The sequence below is a fragment of the Palaemon carinicauda genome, chromosome 43 (genome assembly GCF_036898095.1).
Source record: "Palaemon carinicauda isolate YSFRI2023 chromosome 43, ASM3689809v2, whole genome shotgun sequence".
Taxonomy (NCBI): domain Eukaryota; kingdom Metazoa; phylum Arthropoda; class Malacostraca; order Decapoda; family Palaemonidae; genus Palaemon; species Palaemon carinicauda.
The window spans coordinates 20213011-20229029 of NC_090767.1; the positions used below are offsets into that span (position 1 = coordinate 20213011).

Consider the following 16019-nt stretch of genomic DNA (forward strand, 5'->3'; position numbering starts at 1 on the left):
CGTAGACGTCGAGACCGTCCCACGAGTGCTGGAAGGCGTCCTCGAACGCTGCTGTTAACTGAATGTGGTTCCTTTCGGCCCATTCCAGTATCTGAGCTGTGAGGTCGCACAATTCCCTTGACTTTAAGCCTCCCTGCTTTTTGATGTATGCCATCACTGTGGCGTTGTCGCACATGAGTGCCACCGAGTTCCCCCGGAGGAGACGGGCGAATTCCACCAGGGTGTTCCGTACTGCCATGAGCTCCAGGAAATTGATGTGCCGGGCCTTTTCCTCCTCTGACCATTTCCTCAAGGAGATGCGCTCCCCGCCCCTCCTTCGATGCGTCCGTGAAGAGCAGCATCTCTGGGGGAGCGGAGCTGAACGGAATTCCCTTCAACGTGTGACTCCTGTCGGACCACTAGAGAAGAGTGGCCCTGGAGGAGGGGGACACCGGAACGTATCTTCTGCGGGGACTCCTCCGCTGACCAGAAATCCTTCAGGTTCCACTGGATCGGTCTTAATTTGAGCCCGCCCTGTGCAGCTAATTTTTCGAACAAGACTAGGTGACCCACTAGCCTCTGCCAATCCTTGGCCCTCACCGGAGTGCCAGCTAGGAACGGGGGAATCACTTGGTCTAGATTGTTCAACCTCTCCTGGGAGGGGAAGGCTCTCGTTAGCTGGGAGTCCAGTACCATCCCCAGGTACGTCATCCTGGTGGTGGGGACTAACTGGGACTTCTCGAGGTTGATCGTGATCCCGAGGTCCTTGCAGAACTGCAACAGCAGAGAACCTTGAAACTTTAAGTCTGCCTCTGAGGCTGAAAGAAGCAACCAGTTGTTGAGGTACCTGATCAGTCTGATGCCCTGCTTGTGTGCCCAGACCGAAACTAGGGCGAACACCCTCGTGAAGACCTGTGGAGCCGTCGAAAGACCGAAGCAGAGAGTCCAGAACTGAAGGGTCTGAGAACCCCACCTTAATCTGAGGAACTTCCTGCTGGAGGGGTGAACGGGAATCTGAAAGTAAGCATCCTTGAGATCCAGGGACATCATGAAATCCCCTTCTCTCAAGGCTGCCAGTACTGACTTCGGCGTGTCCATTTTGAAGGGAGTCTTCTTGATGAACTTGTTGAGGGCCGAGAGGTCGATGACTGGCCTCCAACCTCCCATCGCCTTCTCCACCAGGAAGAGCCTGCTGTAGAAACCTGGGGAAGGCTCGTAAACCGGTTGCAGGGCTCCCTTGTCCAACATGGCTTCCACTTCTGCTTGTAGGGCTGTCCTCTTCTCTGAGTCCTTGGGCGCGAGACACTCTGCCCGGTGTTCGGGAATCAGCAGGGGCGGATCTGACAGGAAGGGAATCCTGTATCCGTCCCTGAGGACCGTCACCGTCCACGGATCCGCCCCGTTGTCCCGCCATGCTTGCCAACAGTGTTTGAGGCATCCCCCCACCTGAGGCGTGGGAAGGTGTAGGGGGCCTCTCTTCCTATCTCCTCCTAGGGAGACAGACGGAACGGCCTCTCCTTGAGCCTGTGAACTTTGGCCTAAATGAGGCCTGAGGTTGGGCACCACTCCTTCTGGAGAGCCGAGGGGACTGGTGCCAAGAAGAGGTAGAAGCTTCCTGCCTAGTTGGGGGCGTAGGCGGGTAGGCCCCGTCTGTAGTGGCTCTTCTCAGCGGGGGCCGTCTTGCCAACTGCTGTCTGGGTTCGGTTGTAACCTTCATCCTGCTGACCCTCTCCATCGTCTCAGTCACTGTTTGTAGGGGGAACACCGTCTCACACCAAACGGGAGAGTTTCTCAGGAACTTCGATTCCCTCTCGGGGAGTCTACGGGGTAACCTGTTCAGAATAGTGTCCCTTCTCCTCAGAACCCAGTTGGCTGTCTGGGTAAGGGACTGAAAAGTTAGGAACTTCATGGCCTTGGCCCCCCCGCGGATCAGTTCCTGTAAGAGTGCTTGATTCTCGGGGACTGACAGGTCGTGAGCTAGCTGGAAGCCAGCTAAGCTGGAAGCCTGCTAGGGTGCACGCCCACCAGTCCAACCAAGAAGTGACGTTTACGATATCCTGAGACGTGTCCTCCATCATGGCAGCCTCCGCTTGCGAGAAGACGACCGGTGCATTCAGGCTACGCTCGTCTGGATTACCCTGGTTCAGGGTAGCGACCGCTTCCTCCACCATGCGGGGCCCAGAGTGACGCCCGTCGGGCACGTAAAATTTCTTCTGGGTCCTAAGACCCGGCAGGAGCTTGGAGGAACCCTGTGCCCTCAACGAGTTCTTTGGGCCTGCAACAAAACGGTCCACATGCTCCATCCCCAGGGCAACATCGGGAGCTAACGGTAGAGTCAGAGAAGGTTTCTACTAGACAGGATTGTCCACCATCCTGCCCAGACCTGAGAGCAAAGCTTGCTCCGCTGCTGGTTGCGGTTCATCCAACCTGTGGTGCCGCCGGATAAGTGCCAAAACCTTATAGTAAGACGAGACCTCGTCCGGGGAACACTGGCCCACTCCCAGAAGTTCGTCTACAATCTGTACCTCCGTGTCGGAAAGCTCATCGATCACGGAGGGATCCGTGGGAGCGGAGGCATCCCTCTTCTCCTGGCGGAGCGATGGAGCGGGCGCCTCCACCGCAGGTAGAGCTGCCGGGGCGGAGGTAGCCGTCATGGGTCCACCTCCTCCCGGGGTAACCCGGGCGGTGCTAGTCGATGGTTGCGACAGCGCCATATCCCGGAACTTGGCCAGAGCCGCTGTGATGAAAGGTGATGAAGTTGAGCCGCTGGGTCTAACCAGCGGAAGTTCCCAATACACGGGTGGACCCGCCGACTTACTAGGTCGGGGCAACTGAAAGTGTGCCAACGGCCGCACCCGACGAGCGGATGGTGCCGAAGAGACACTGTGCAAGGGTACGGAAGCGGCTCCCGCGGTTACCGAAGTAGGCACTGGAGCGGCGACCTTCTTGCTGGATTCACGGCGGTGCCGAACCACCGTGATATACCTTTTCCTTGGGGAGCTCCTCCTCCTGTGTCTCCTCGAGGACTTCGACCTATTCCTGGCCAGGCTGACGTGTGAGCTCGGTCTTCTCCTCCTGGACCACTCCCTCTTCCTCCTGGAGTCACGTCCGCTGGAACTAGCCGAAGAGTAGGAATCGTAGGAAGAATAATCGTCTGAAGGATAGGAGCTCGCCGAGTCATCCGTCTCAATGACGAGCCTCCTAGGGGTCCTTGGTCTGGATCTCGGGGTCGAGGGTTCCATGAAATCCGGCGGAAGCGTAGCCGAGAGCGCCGGGGGTGAGCGGATAGAGGGCCGAGAGGTGAACCACCCTTTGAACTCCTCCTCATTCCTCACAGGCGACCTGAAGGGCATCCTAGGCGCCGGCCACACAATGGAGTCGGGATCGGATGAACACGTGGGCTGCCTTTCTTTGTCCCGACCAACCCCGGAACCCGCTGAACCTGAAAAACCTTGCCACGATGTGGGGGTAGGAGCCGATTTGGGATTCCCCCACACCGGGTCTTCACCTGAGACGGGTCCTGCGGGCACCAGACCATCGTCTACAACACATACTTCCGCCACACTAGCAGACTCCCCACTCGTCTGCGTAGGCCCCTTTTCCACAGATTTACCAACATCAGACTCATGAGGAACGGCAATGGGCCGTTTCCCCGCAACGGACTTACATCGTCCCCTACTCTGGGTAGGGGAAGGAGAAGGAGAACCTCTTTCTGACTGCGCTGAGGGCGACGTACACGGCAAGGAAAGGCATGGCTTCTTCGGCGATTTCTTGGATACCTTCTTTTTTTTGGAGAATAAAGTCCACTGCATCTCCGGCCAAGACTCACACCCCTGGCACGTGGAGGAAGGTGAACACTTATTCCTCCGACACGAGGAGCACAGCGTGTATGGGTCGACCTCAGGCTTAGAGAGCCAGGCTCCACAAGACTTACCAGCCTGGGGCCCGGGACAGCGACGCTGGGATTCCATAGCGGAAAGCGACACGCAAACGACACAAGAACACAAGGGAAAGATGAGGGAGATAACACGGACACGTGATACACAAGGGAAGGAACACACGGGAACACGTGGGAGCACAAGGTATGGGGAGCACAAAGGAACACGTGAAAACACAAGGGATGGAGAACACAAAGGAACACGTGGTACACAAGGTGATCGGACGGGATAAGAGAGAGAGAGCGGCGAGATGTTATTAACGCCGCGACCAGACGCTTACTGACGATCTAACAAGCGCAGCCTCACGCGCTGACCCCGGTTCGCCCCAGGGCGAGTATCCTTCCGCCCCGGAGCGCCCCGACAAGGTAACGGAGAGAGGGGGAGATCCCAGATCCTCTTAAGAAAGTAGTTCGAGGTAAGTACTCCGTGTTGGAACAAACTGTATCTGTAGTACTGGCTCAACGCTACAAGGAATAAAGATGGCGGCGATGGTGGCGCCATCTGAGTACTCAAACAGTAACGGAGGAAGGGAACCATATTAACGGCTCCTCTTTTATTTTGCCACTTTTCCCCCTCAAAGTGTAAACGCTATGCGGGGTGCAGATTGCTATGTGGCGTGTCAAGAATACGTCCCCTGATATTATGCGATATCCTTAAAGGAAACTTCAAGGATATTCATGCCAGGAGTTAGAATTCTGGAGACCTTAAGTTAAATTCTCTGGGAATATCACTGTAGTCAAATATACCCTAGGAAGCTACTTAAAGGAACCTTCCATCAGGACGACATGGCTATCTCACCCAAATATAGATTTTGAGCGAACCGTTTTTTTTTAATCAAACAAACCTGAGACTTTGGAACTCGGCTCTTAAAATTCATTAACTGGTGGGTGGTATAAGCCCAACCCGCTCAACAGTACAATTCAGAGCCGTCTGTCTAAAACAGCACTGAACTAGAACTTTTATTAGTCTCTGTAGCCAATGAGAAAAAGGCGAGATGGCAAGAACTGATAACCAGCACAGATATGACTTAGAACAGTAAGAAAGCATGGATAGCAATCAGTCAACTGAACTTGGGTAAGAACCCCCAAACGAGAATAGCTACTGTAACACCCAATGCAGGCGCAAAACAACTCTTACTTAATGGAATGCCATATGACAAAGAACGAAGATATCACAAAAGAATGAAGTATGAAATGCAAGAGAATAACGAGATGAAACCACTCACTGTTGAAGAACTCCAGGAAGCCATGAAACACCATAAACCTGGAAAAGCTGCTGGTCTGGATGACATTACATTTGAGATAATGCTGCACTTTGGCAACAGGAATAAATCATGAGCATTAGTACTTCTTAACAACTTTGCAAGAACATTCAAGATCCCAAAACTATAGAGAGAAGCTAAAGTTGTGGCCTTGCTAAAACCTGGCAAAGACCCAATGATCCCTAAGAGTTATCGGCCAGTATCTCTCCTCTGCACCTTATATAAGCTGTACGAACAGGTGACGATGGTCCCACTACCTCCCACAGTCGAAGATCAACTGACACCAGAGCAGGCTGGCTTCCAGGCAGGAAGATCCTGCTGCTTTCAGGCACTTAGCCTCACTCAGTATATTGAGGATGGCTCTGAGCTTGGGAAAATCACAAGGGTAATATTTTATGACCTATCAGCAGCCTACAACAATGCGAACCACAGGTTGCTTCTTTTAAAACTTGCCAAAGTTATTCACATGTACTTGAGACAACAGCAAAACTGAAGCTCTGCGGGCTGGTGAGTAGGGACCCACCAATTCACTATGAGTAATATGGCGATAAACCTGGGTTGCAAGCAAACCTTCGTTAGACAGAGGCACTCGCCCACACACCATGCTAGCCCTCGTTAGATGGGTGTGCAACAATGCGCATGACTTCTCTGTGAGACTAGTGTCTTTGCTAACACAGGCTGATGCATCATGGAGCAAGGTACTTATGCCCTCCTACCAGAGAAGGTATTTGCTCACAAGGAGAAGAATAAGGTTGTGTTGAACTAGAAGAAGGGCAGGTTTTCCCTTGTGAGAGGTCAAAACTCAGAGGCCCAGGTTCCGAAGGGCTTGGCCTCACAAAACTCTATGAGCTTTGTTGTGCCCAACGGTCACGATGTACACAATAACCCTGAAGTGTTACAGTGTCATAGCTCACAAGACTCATAGATGACCCCAAAGGGAAATTGCTCGTGAGACTCGTGCCTTGGGGGTACTATGGGAGACGCAAGCAAGCAATAAGCATCGCCATCTTGCACCCTGGGGTACAACGGCAAGGGGCAGGAGTTGCGAGCAGCCACCTAACCCCACTGCTGTTGAAAATTTATGCCATGCCATTGGCCTCTTTGTGTAAGTCAACATATTCTCGACGTAACCTAGACCGGAAAGAGCTGTGACGTAAACGATGCAAAGAAAAGCTGCGAGTTGACTGGAACAATCTCTGGCCACCATCAACATCTCTGCCGGCCATCAGGCCACTTGGCAGAATGCCCTACACCTGTTGGGTGTTCTTGTTGAGGCAACCTGTCAGCAAAGCCAGAAGGCAGAGGACTTGGCCATTAGTTGTGTGGGACAGTCATGGCGCAGCTCGGATGCTAACAGGGGTGACATGGCTGCCTCCAAACTTCACCTGCACCCGAGCGAGTCTACCCACGTACACCTCCTCGACCTATCCCGAAGCCTGCATCTGTGGAAGTGCGCCTGTCATCAATGCACATCCCGGATAGGTCTCCTCAGTTCCAGAGGAGGTACTGTACTTGGTGCGAGAAACCAGGGCACATCGTGAATGAGTGTCGCAGACGACTCAACCTGTGCTTACACTGTGGCTCAGCTAACCACCATGTCGCGCAGTGTGGGCAGCAGGTTACCCGTCCAGAAGTCAGCTATCGCCCGCAGCTCTGGGAAGGAAACCCTTTCCGTCCAGACTCCTTCTAGGTGGAGGGAAATACATGTGAATGCTACTCCTGCCCTCAGTGTAAATCCAACAAACATTGATAGAAGATCGTGGCCTTCTTTGGTTATTGATGGTGTTCCATCCGCAAAGAAGGTACTCAAGATTTAACTGATGCTAGAACCCCCAGGACTTCTGCTACGCCACCTGCGGAAAGAGTAGTAGACATAAGAAGTCTTCTCGTTGCACAGGTCTCAATAGAGAATATTATTTTGAAAAAGAAAAGCGGGAATTATGGGACTTTGGACTCGCATGGGTAAGAGAGGGAAAATTTAGTTGTGTTAGATGCCTTTTTAAAATAATGTGGTTGACATGCTGACGTTGTTTACTCCATTTTGGCAAACAATGTATGTGGCATGTTGACATTCTGTTTACTGTAGTCCTTAAGGGCAGACGATGTTTGCATCCGGAGATGTACCGATATGCAAAGCCCATAGATAAGAGAGCATATAACTAAGATGTGCCAACTGTGACAACCTCATCAAAGGTTACTTGGTCTTACCCTTAGAAAGAGTGTCTTTTGTGTTACTTAATTTTCAGTAACTATTATATTTTTTCAAATTAGTAAACATGACTTTTATCTATTTATCTTTTCTCATTTTGAAATAAAATCAAGGGATGGTGCCCAGTGACCCATTCTTTCCTGATTGTTTCCCTTTTGCCCAGATCTGGGGGCATTCCCCCATATCTTTTATGTAGTGTGAAGTTAGTGTGTGGTCGACATTCTGACACTAAATAGTCTGAGTGCTACTTCCGGCCACAGTCTGCAAATTACTACATCGCCGTCTAGCTCCAAGAAGCTATGCTCTGAAGAACAAGAGCGAGGCAAGGACGAATCGAGCACACACTTGTGGAAGCACCCGCAAGGACGCCTTTCCCAGGGATGAGATAGCCGCCTGATATCTCCTAGTGGGGAAGGGTGTCTTTACCATGAACGGGAAGGATACCCGACACATGGAGGTGGACCTCCAAGCAGTGCTCTCTGCTTCCCGTCAACGAGCTTAAGCTCAAGTTGAAGGTCGGCATCGAGCGATGCCTGAGAAACGTACCCTGGGTTAGTTTCTGGGATAACCCCAAAAGTATCCCCCAACTGGTAGCCCTGAAGGGAACCAGTCTGCAACTGCTCTCGTTCTTACGCCAGAGCTGCAGGAAAGAAAGCGAACAAGAAGCAGAAAGAGCTGCAGCTAAGGGCACGAGAACTCTATCGGTGCATTACCTCCAGAGCCTCGGAGGGGAACACAGTGGTTAACCCGTGGGGAGACTGTGTGCGCTGCTACTATGCCTCCAATTGTATTACTCTAGGAAGCCATTCCTTAAACAGGGAGACCCGAATGCCTGAAGGAAGGCAGGAGTTGCCGCAGGTGGAAAGGAGAGAGACTCTCCCGGTGGAGGGGACCACTGCTTCACTAAAAGCTATAGTATCCACAGCTAAGGGAAGTCCAGGGTCAATTGATCAAGTCAAAGGCCAGTTTATTAAGGTTAACGAGAGGGACACGGAACGTCTCCTTTCTACCGAGCCAAAATAAAGTGATGTACACTGTAACGTTACCAGTATGGGCGTGACAGGGGTAGCTGGTCTGCCCCACCCTGCTGACTAGCAGTGGGTAGTTACACCTTGTTACAATTCTTATGGCTGATTTCAGCTGTTTTTAAAATACATCGCCACTATAAAGAGCAAAAGGGTTTGTATATAGTTGTATATAGGTCAGGACAAATATGAAATAAAGTACAGCACAGTAGTAACTCTGTTTAGGAGTAACTTTGAATACGAGTCTACAAACTCAACTTGGTTTATGGGAATTGTTTTGATCTGTGAGAAAAGATTTCAAACCGTATGGGCATGTTATGTGGATAAACAATGAGAAGACTAAAATGAAAGCAGTCAAACGGTGCCCATACACCATCCATGCAGTGTTCACGTTCTTCTTACTTCATGTTCATGACGTTTGAAAGTAAGGGCAAAAATAATCGTCTCTAAAAAGGTTCCTTATAAAAATTGAATGAGTAAAAAAAAAAAGGATAAATCAAATGATTCAGTTAGTGATAGTGAAGGTCATTCTCATCTCACACCAACCAAAGGTACGGAAGTGTGAGTTAATTTGTCAGCTATTTCTACTTTTCATTGTGATTTCTAATCTTTTACTTATTTCTGACGATAGGGGTTATAAATTGTCGATAATTTACATTAGGAAACCTTTAAATCTGATTACATATGTTTATTTATGTGAATTTTCTTTATTTTTTATGGGAAAACTCGTAAACCAAGATACTGTACGACTGCATTGCTTTAAACTGAAGTTTTGTACACAACTCACCTCAAGAATTTTTCATCATTCTTGACATTTCCCGAATTGAGTCTATGCAAGATCTTTTTTGTCATTCTTGGTGTTGAATCTAGATTTCTATACTTAGTTCCCATAGCCTTCAGTCTTGATTCAGATGACAAAGCCAAATGAAGCCGCAAGATTTCATCCAGTCATCCACACATAATAACGACTTCTCGCTTTAAAGCTACGACTGGAAGGCCCTAATATAGCAAAGCCAGAGGACAAAATGAGATCTAACCATTTTCCACCAACAACTTCAACTCTGATGAAACATCCAAGCTGGTGTGCTTTCTCATTTGTGGCCCTAAAAACATGCAGATACTAAACATGTACCTTCTGCTCACAACACAATAAATATGACAAATTCGAAGATAATTTGTATTTTTCCTAACCATACAAACCTTAGCTAATTACAAAGGGTTTCCTTTCGGCGTAGCTGAAATGACGAGCCATTAAAGTTTTAACGAGGGTTTAACTACCCCCCCGCGCTAGTTAGCACGGGGGTAGGGGAGTGGTAGCTAGCTACCCCTCCCCCCTCCACACACCGGTGAGCTGCCTCACTTCACTTAGAGGTAGGACTTGTCTCGGGGGACAGGGCTGGCGGGCAAATATGTGTAAATAGCTAAGGTTAGTATGGTTAGGAAAAATACAAATTATCTTCGAATTTGTCATTTGTTCCGTAACCGAAATACAAACCACGCTATTTACATAGGGTGACTTACCCTTAGGCAGGGTGGAAAGTCCCCAGCCTTAATGGCTTTGGCTTACCTGGGGACTCAGAATCTGAGTGCGTAGCACTTCGAGAAAAAGAGTCCCTGCACCTCACAAGTTTATTGCTACGCAAGAAACGAGAGGCCTACATAAGTGTGTGTGGAGAGATGAAGTGTGACTCATCCTAGGAAGTTGACCTGAAGTCCTTTATATGGAATTCCAGGCTAGAATGTTCCCATACCACCTCGTCAGGGTATGGGGGACGCGATAGTATTGTACTTAATACTAGGAACACAAGGAAGCATGGTTTATCTGCAGAGGTTTGAGGTCAGCTATGCAGAGACCCAGGATGCTGCATTCCCCAAGAGAGGGGAGGATGAAGAAAGAAGTAAGGGCCAGACATACTCTTTCATTCACGCAGACTAAAACTGGGTAACAACGCCCTCAACCTTCTGCTACCTGTCCATGAAGGAGCCTGAGGTTAGACCAGCTGTTGTGCAGCCACCACAGGGCCGATAGAAAAAGTATCGAGGCTCCTGTGGGTCACGTCCTGCAGGTAGTGGGCTGTGAAAGTCATCTGACGCTTCCAGACTCCTGCGTCACAGAGAAGTTTCTCTTAAAGGCCAGGGACGTGGCGATGCCCCTGACATCATGTGCCCTAGGGCGACGTGACGGAGGAGGGTCTGGATTCAAGGCGTAATGGATGGTGCGTCGAATCCAGGCTGAGATGGTATTCTTGGTGACCCTCCTCTTCGTCCTACCAGTGCTCACAAACAGGGCTTGCACGCGGGGACGGGCTGCAGCTGTTCTCTTCAGATAACGTCTCAGACTTCTCACTGGGCAGAGTAGCAGATGATCTGGGTCATCTGTTATAGAGCGGAGACTCACAACCCTGAAGGAGTCGAACCGTGGGTTCGGAACTCCAGGGTTCCGAGTCTTGGCAACAAATTCAGGGACGAACTTGAACGTTACCTCCCCCCATCCCCTTGAATGGGCGATGTCGTACGAGAGACCATGAAGTTCACTAACTCGCTTAGCCGAAGCCAAAGTGAGCAGGAACACCGTCTTCCAAGTCAGGTGACGATCAGAAGCCTGGCGTAATGGTTCGAACGGAGGTCTCTTCAGAGCCCTGAGGACCCAAACCACGTTCCAAGGAGGTGGTCTCACTTCCGACTGAGGGCAGGTAAGCTCGTAGCTACGTATAAGTACGGAAAGTTCCAGCGAGGAGGAAATGTCTATTCCTTTCAGCCTGAAGGCAAGGCTTAAGGCTGAGCGATAGCCTTTCACCGCCAAGACCGAAAGGCGCATTTCCTCCCGCACATAAACGAGGAACTCCGCTATTGCTGCAATAGAGGCATCGAGGGGAGAGATACCCCTCCCACGACACCAACCACAGAAGACTCTCCACTTCGCCTGGTAGACACCTGCGGATGACTTTCGCAGGTGTCGAGACATCCTTTCCGCAACTTGTTGCGAAAAGCCTCTCTCAGAGAGGAGACGCTGGATAGTCTCCAGGCGTGAAGCCGAAGCGAGGCTACGGCTCTGTGGAAGATGTTGCAATGTGGTTGTCTGAGTAGCTCGTGTCGTGGGGGAAGCTCTCTCGGGGGTTGTGTCAGGAGCTGCAGAAGGTCCGGGAACCACTCTGCATGATGCCATAGCGGAGCTATTAAGGTCATCGACAGGTTGACCGATAGTCTGGTCTTGTTGAGCACCCTTCTCATCAGACAGAACGGTGGGAAGGCGTAGACGTCGATGTTGTCCCACCGTTGTTGGAAGGCATCTTGCCAGAGTGCCTTGGGGTCCGGGACTGGGGAGCAGTACAGCGGCAGCTTGAAATCCAAGGCTGTCGCGAACAGATCCACTGTCGGGGAACCCCACAAAATCAGGACTTTGTTGGCTACCTGAGGATCCAAAGACCACTCGGTACTCACTATCTGCGAAGCTCTGCTCAGATTGTCGGCGAGCACATTCCTTTTCCCAGGAATGAAGCGAGCTGGTAGACGTATCGAGTGGACTTCGGTCCATCTTAGTATCTCTACTGCAAGATGGGATAGCTGTTGTGAAAAGGTGCCTCCCTGCCTTTTGATATAAGCCACTACCGTGGTGTTGTCACTCATCACCACTACGGAGTGGCCCGCCAGGGTCTGTTGGAACTGTTGAAGGGCCAGAGAAACGGCCTTCAGCTCTAGCAGGTTGATGTGGAGGTACTTTTCTGATTCTGACCATACGCCTGAGGCCCTCTGGTTCAGAACGTGGGCCCCCCACCCTTCTTTTGACACGTCCGAAAACAGCATCAAATCCGGGGGAAGGACGAGAAGATCCACTCCCTTTCTGAGGTTGTCGTCGGCCAGCCACCACAGCAGGTCCATCCGTTCCGCAGGTCCTATTGAGACCAGGAAGTCCGGGGAATCGATGCCTTGATCCCACCGGGACTTGAGCCGCCACTGCAGAGATTTCATCCTGAGTCGGCCGTTGGGAACTAGACGGGCCAGGGAGGCTAGGTGACCTAACAGACGTAACCACGATTGGGCTGGAAGGTCTTCTCGACTGAGGAAAGGCTTTGCAACCATCCTCAGCCTTGCTATCCTGTCGTCTGATGGAAAGGCTCTGTGGAGATTGGTGCGCGTTCCTGAGACCACGGATGGAGTGCAGCCACACGATGATGAACGCTCCGTAAGGGCGAAGCCGTAAGGCGCGTGCGTGCAGGACGAATATCTCTATAGCGCAGGCGCGCAGAAGGGTGCTTGTCAGGAACCGAAGTTCTGGCAGTGGCGCGTGGGCGCGCGATGGAGACTGCGGGGGATGGTGCGTATGCAAGGGATGGCGAGCAGGCGAGGTCTGATGGTGAGTTGGTGATCGTGGAGGGGAGCGCTGGCGAGCAGGAGAGGAAGAAGATTTCTCCTTGGAGCCCTGATCCGAAGATCGAGGGCGAGCAGGCGAGCGATGACGAGCAGGCAAGCGTTGGCGAGCAGGAGAGCGCTGGCGAGCAGGAGAGCGCTGGCGCGCAAAAGATCGCTGATAAGCAGGAGATCGCTGACGAGCAAGAGACCGAGGACGTCCACGGCGTGTATCAGGCCGAGGGCGCGCAGAGGTCCATTGGCGAGCAGGAGATCGTGGGCGCGTAATCTCTGGAACTGCAAGGCGAACAGGAGATCGGCGTGCAGGAGAGCGCTGGCGAGAAGAGGCAGCAACCGGTGAGCGCTTGCGCGCAGTAGTGCGCAGGCGAACGTTGGCGCACAGGGGAAACCTGGCGCTTAAGGGACTTACACACAATGTTGAAAGCCCCTTTTGCCCCGAAGGGATCGGTGTCCGTTTGAAAACGGGATGTGTGGGCGCCCACAGCGCGTAAGCTGCCAGGAAAGGTGAAGGCATGTCAGCAGGTCTGGCAGGCGTGGGAGATCGCGAACGATCTGCGGAGAGGTCCAGGTCCAAGGACGTGGCAGTAACGGTAGCTGAAAGACGAAGTTCCTCTGCGGGGGACTGCGAGGATGAAGATCCGAAGAGGTGCCTCCTAACACCCTTGTGAGGAGAAGGAAGACCTCGGCGACGAAGAGGAAGGCGAGCCTTACGTCGGATGCGTCTTCTGGGAGCAGCAGGCAAACCATCGCCAGTCCTCCGAAGAGGAGTCTCTGTCAGTGCACTCCCCCGGGGGGGAGAAACACCCACAGGAGAGACCGTTGGACTTAGATCCTCCCTCGAAGGATGTTCGGAGGGGGGAGCTAAGCCTTCAGCTACAACAGGAGCAGGGGTTTGAACACTCTCATTGGAAGCGTCTGCCACAACAGCCTCGACAATAGACAGAGGGTCAACCTCTGCTACCGCCGGTGACTGTTTGACAGCTGCTCCCAACCTGATCATGTCAAACAGGGCTTCCTTGGAGGGCGAACCCTGAAGCCCCAAGGAAGCCCAAAGCTGCAAAAGATCATTATTAACAGGAGAAATAATTAAATCCTCCCCTGGGGGAGGAGGAGGAGCTGCCTTGCTATGGGAGGCAAATCCCTCTCCCAAACCCCGAGATCGGTCAACAACAGTACGGCCTACGCTACCACTCGATGGCCTCTCACGAGAGGCTGACCAAGTGGGAGCTTCAGAGGAGGTTTGGGTTACGGAAGAAGAGTCCTTAGGATTTTCCTTTTTCAAAGAAACCTTTGAAGGAGAAATATCCCGTTTGGACTTCTTCTTCCGGCGCTGAGAAAACCTCTCCCACTGTGAGGTAGGCCACTCCCTACATTCCATACAAACATTATCACTTTCACACCGCTGACCCCTACAATAAGGGCATAAGATGTGAGGATCCGTCTCGATGGAAGACATGAAGGTCCCACAAGGGCGGTCAGGTAAACCAGGGCACTTCCGCATTGTAGAGGCCAACTTCACAACACTCTGAGAAAAAGAAAGAAAAAGCAATGATTAATGGCTGTCAAAGAGGCGAGGGTGAAAGCGGACACGTCCGATCACCACCCGAGCCAAAGTAAAAGTGGAGTTACAACACAGGTGTGTGAGGGGGGAGGGTAGCTAACTACCCTCCCTACCCCCCGCTAACTAGCGGTGGGGTAATAATCCCTCGTTAAATGTTTATGGCTCGTCCTTTCAGCTACGCGAAAGTAATTACCCACTTTAAATAGCTAAGGTTTGTATTTCAGTTACGGAACCAAGTAAAATTTCATACTACAAATGTCTTCTTGCTTAATGCATTAAATAATAAATTGTTTGACTAGAGTATTTCATTATGAACTTGGATACAATATCTGAGATATACAATTCCAGTTGGATTTGTGTGAGTATCTCTGAATATTCATAAGTATTCGTAAGTCAAATACCTTCTCCTTACTTTCACAAAAGTGTCTTTGTCCAACACTTTCTTCCTCTTCCTCGTAGGAGACACGACGAGTTTTTTGAAGACGTTGTTGTCGGTTTCTGAAACCACCAAGGCCCCTGCCGAAGACGGTCGTGAATCTAGCTGGCTCATTGTGGGATCTGTTCTGAAACGACGCCACATTCATTAACTTACATGGCAACTTGTTAATGATTATCATTTTAATCATGTTTATTCAAGTTTATTGCTGTTTATAACCTAAATTTAAAACAATTTGCTATCTATTACTATTCTACCTAACCTGGCTACTTATTTTTCAATTATCTTTATCCTTATTCTCATTATCACTACTATTAATGTTGTTGTTGATCACAAATAAGATATTTTCTTAGAAATCCCTCTGAAAACATTCATCGTGATGATAACCACTGGATTCTACCAAATATACCAAATATACTTTATAACTGGTTATCTTATGTGGGATGCATTTCTGACCATTATTGCTGGTGCAAACCACTCATTTGTGCTCTACCAACTCCATATATCACAGATTTTCATATTTTCTAATAATTTGTATTCTCATTACTATACAAAACTGAGCCATTTAATAGGAGTATGATTTAAGTGCAGCTGTAACTCTGCTATCAAAATCATAACAAGGTGTAGGTGGTTAGTGGTGGTGGGTGGAAGGGAAGCCGTATCCAGCCCCCAACACAGCACACTGAGTAGCCGCACGTTCCAGTGAAATAAATATCCAAAAATCTGAGTGTACAAAAGGTCATTCAGGTTTTAATGAAATAGATATCAAGTTATTACAAATGTCGTTTTGCTTATTGTATTAAATGATACAATAAAGTTTTATTACAATATTTCTTTATCTTATTTTTGTTATTTTCACTTGGATTTGTTCGTAAGTCAAATGTCAGTAGGTTGGGGGACCTACTTTTAATTCTGTCAGAAAAAGCTAATGATGAAAACGGTCAATTTATGAACAAGAAGAATTTCTTTCCTGCCCTGTATTCGAACTTGAAATGAGTGCTCCGACAGACAGTAACTGCTACTAATACTCCGTTAAGACTTTTATTCCAATGGCATCCAATTCAATTCCTCTAACCACATATCAGCGTCTATACTGTGCAGGAAATATCATGAATCTTGTCTACATGATAAGATAAGGACGGAATCGACTGATTGATCCAATTCAGGTTCTCTGGTATCGCAGTTCAAAGAAGCAAGTGACGGAACTCTTGCAGGAAGAGAAAATTTGAGTTGATATACTGT

General features: G+C 50.1%; 2 protein-coding genes across 25 annotated transcripts in view; both read right to left on the bottom strand.

Annotated features, from left to right (window-relative positions):
- The window catches only part of LOC137633427 (uncharacterized), a 257530-nt gene that overhangs the window by 77936 nt on the left and 163575 nt on the right, over positions 1–16019 (bottom strand). The window lies entirely within an intron of this gene.
- The window catches only part of LOC137633436 (cAMP-dependent protein kinase catalytic subunit PRKX-like), a 44570-nt gene that overhangs the window by 23247 nt on the left and 5304 nt on the right, over positions 1–16019 (bottom strand). For 3 of the 4 annotated variants that reach the window (XM_068365736.1, XM_068365733.1, XM_068365735.1), the window contains one exon: positions 14754–14899. The gene's annotated coding sequence lies outside the window, so the exon portion shown is untranslated. Of the gene's footprint in view, positions 1–14753; positions 14905–16019 lie in introns of all 4 variants that reach the window. The other variant, XM_068365734.1, reaches the window with a different exon arrangement.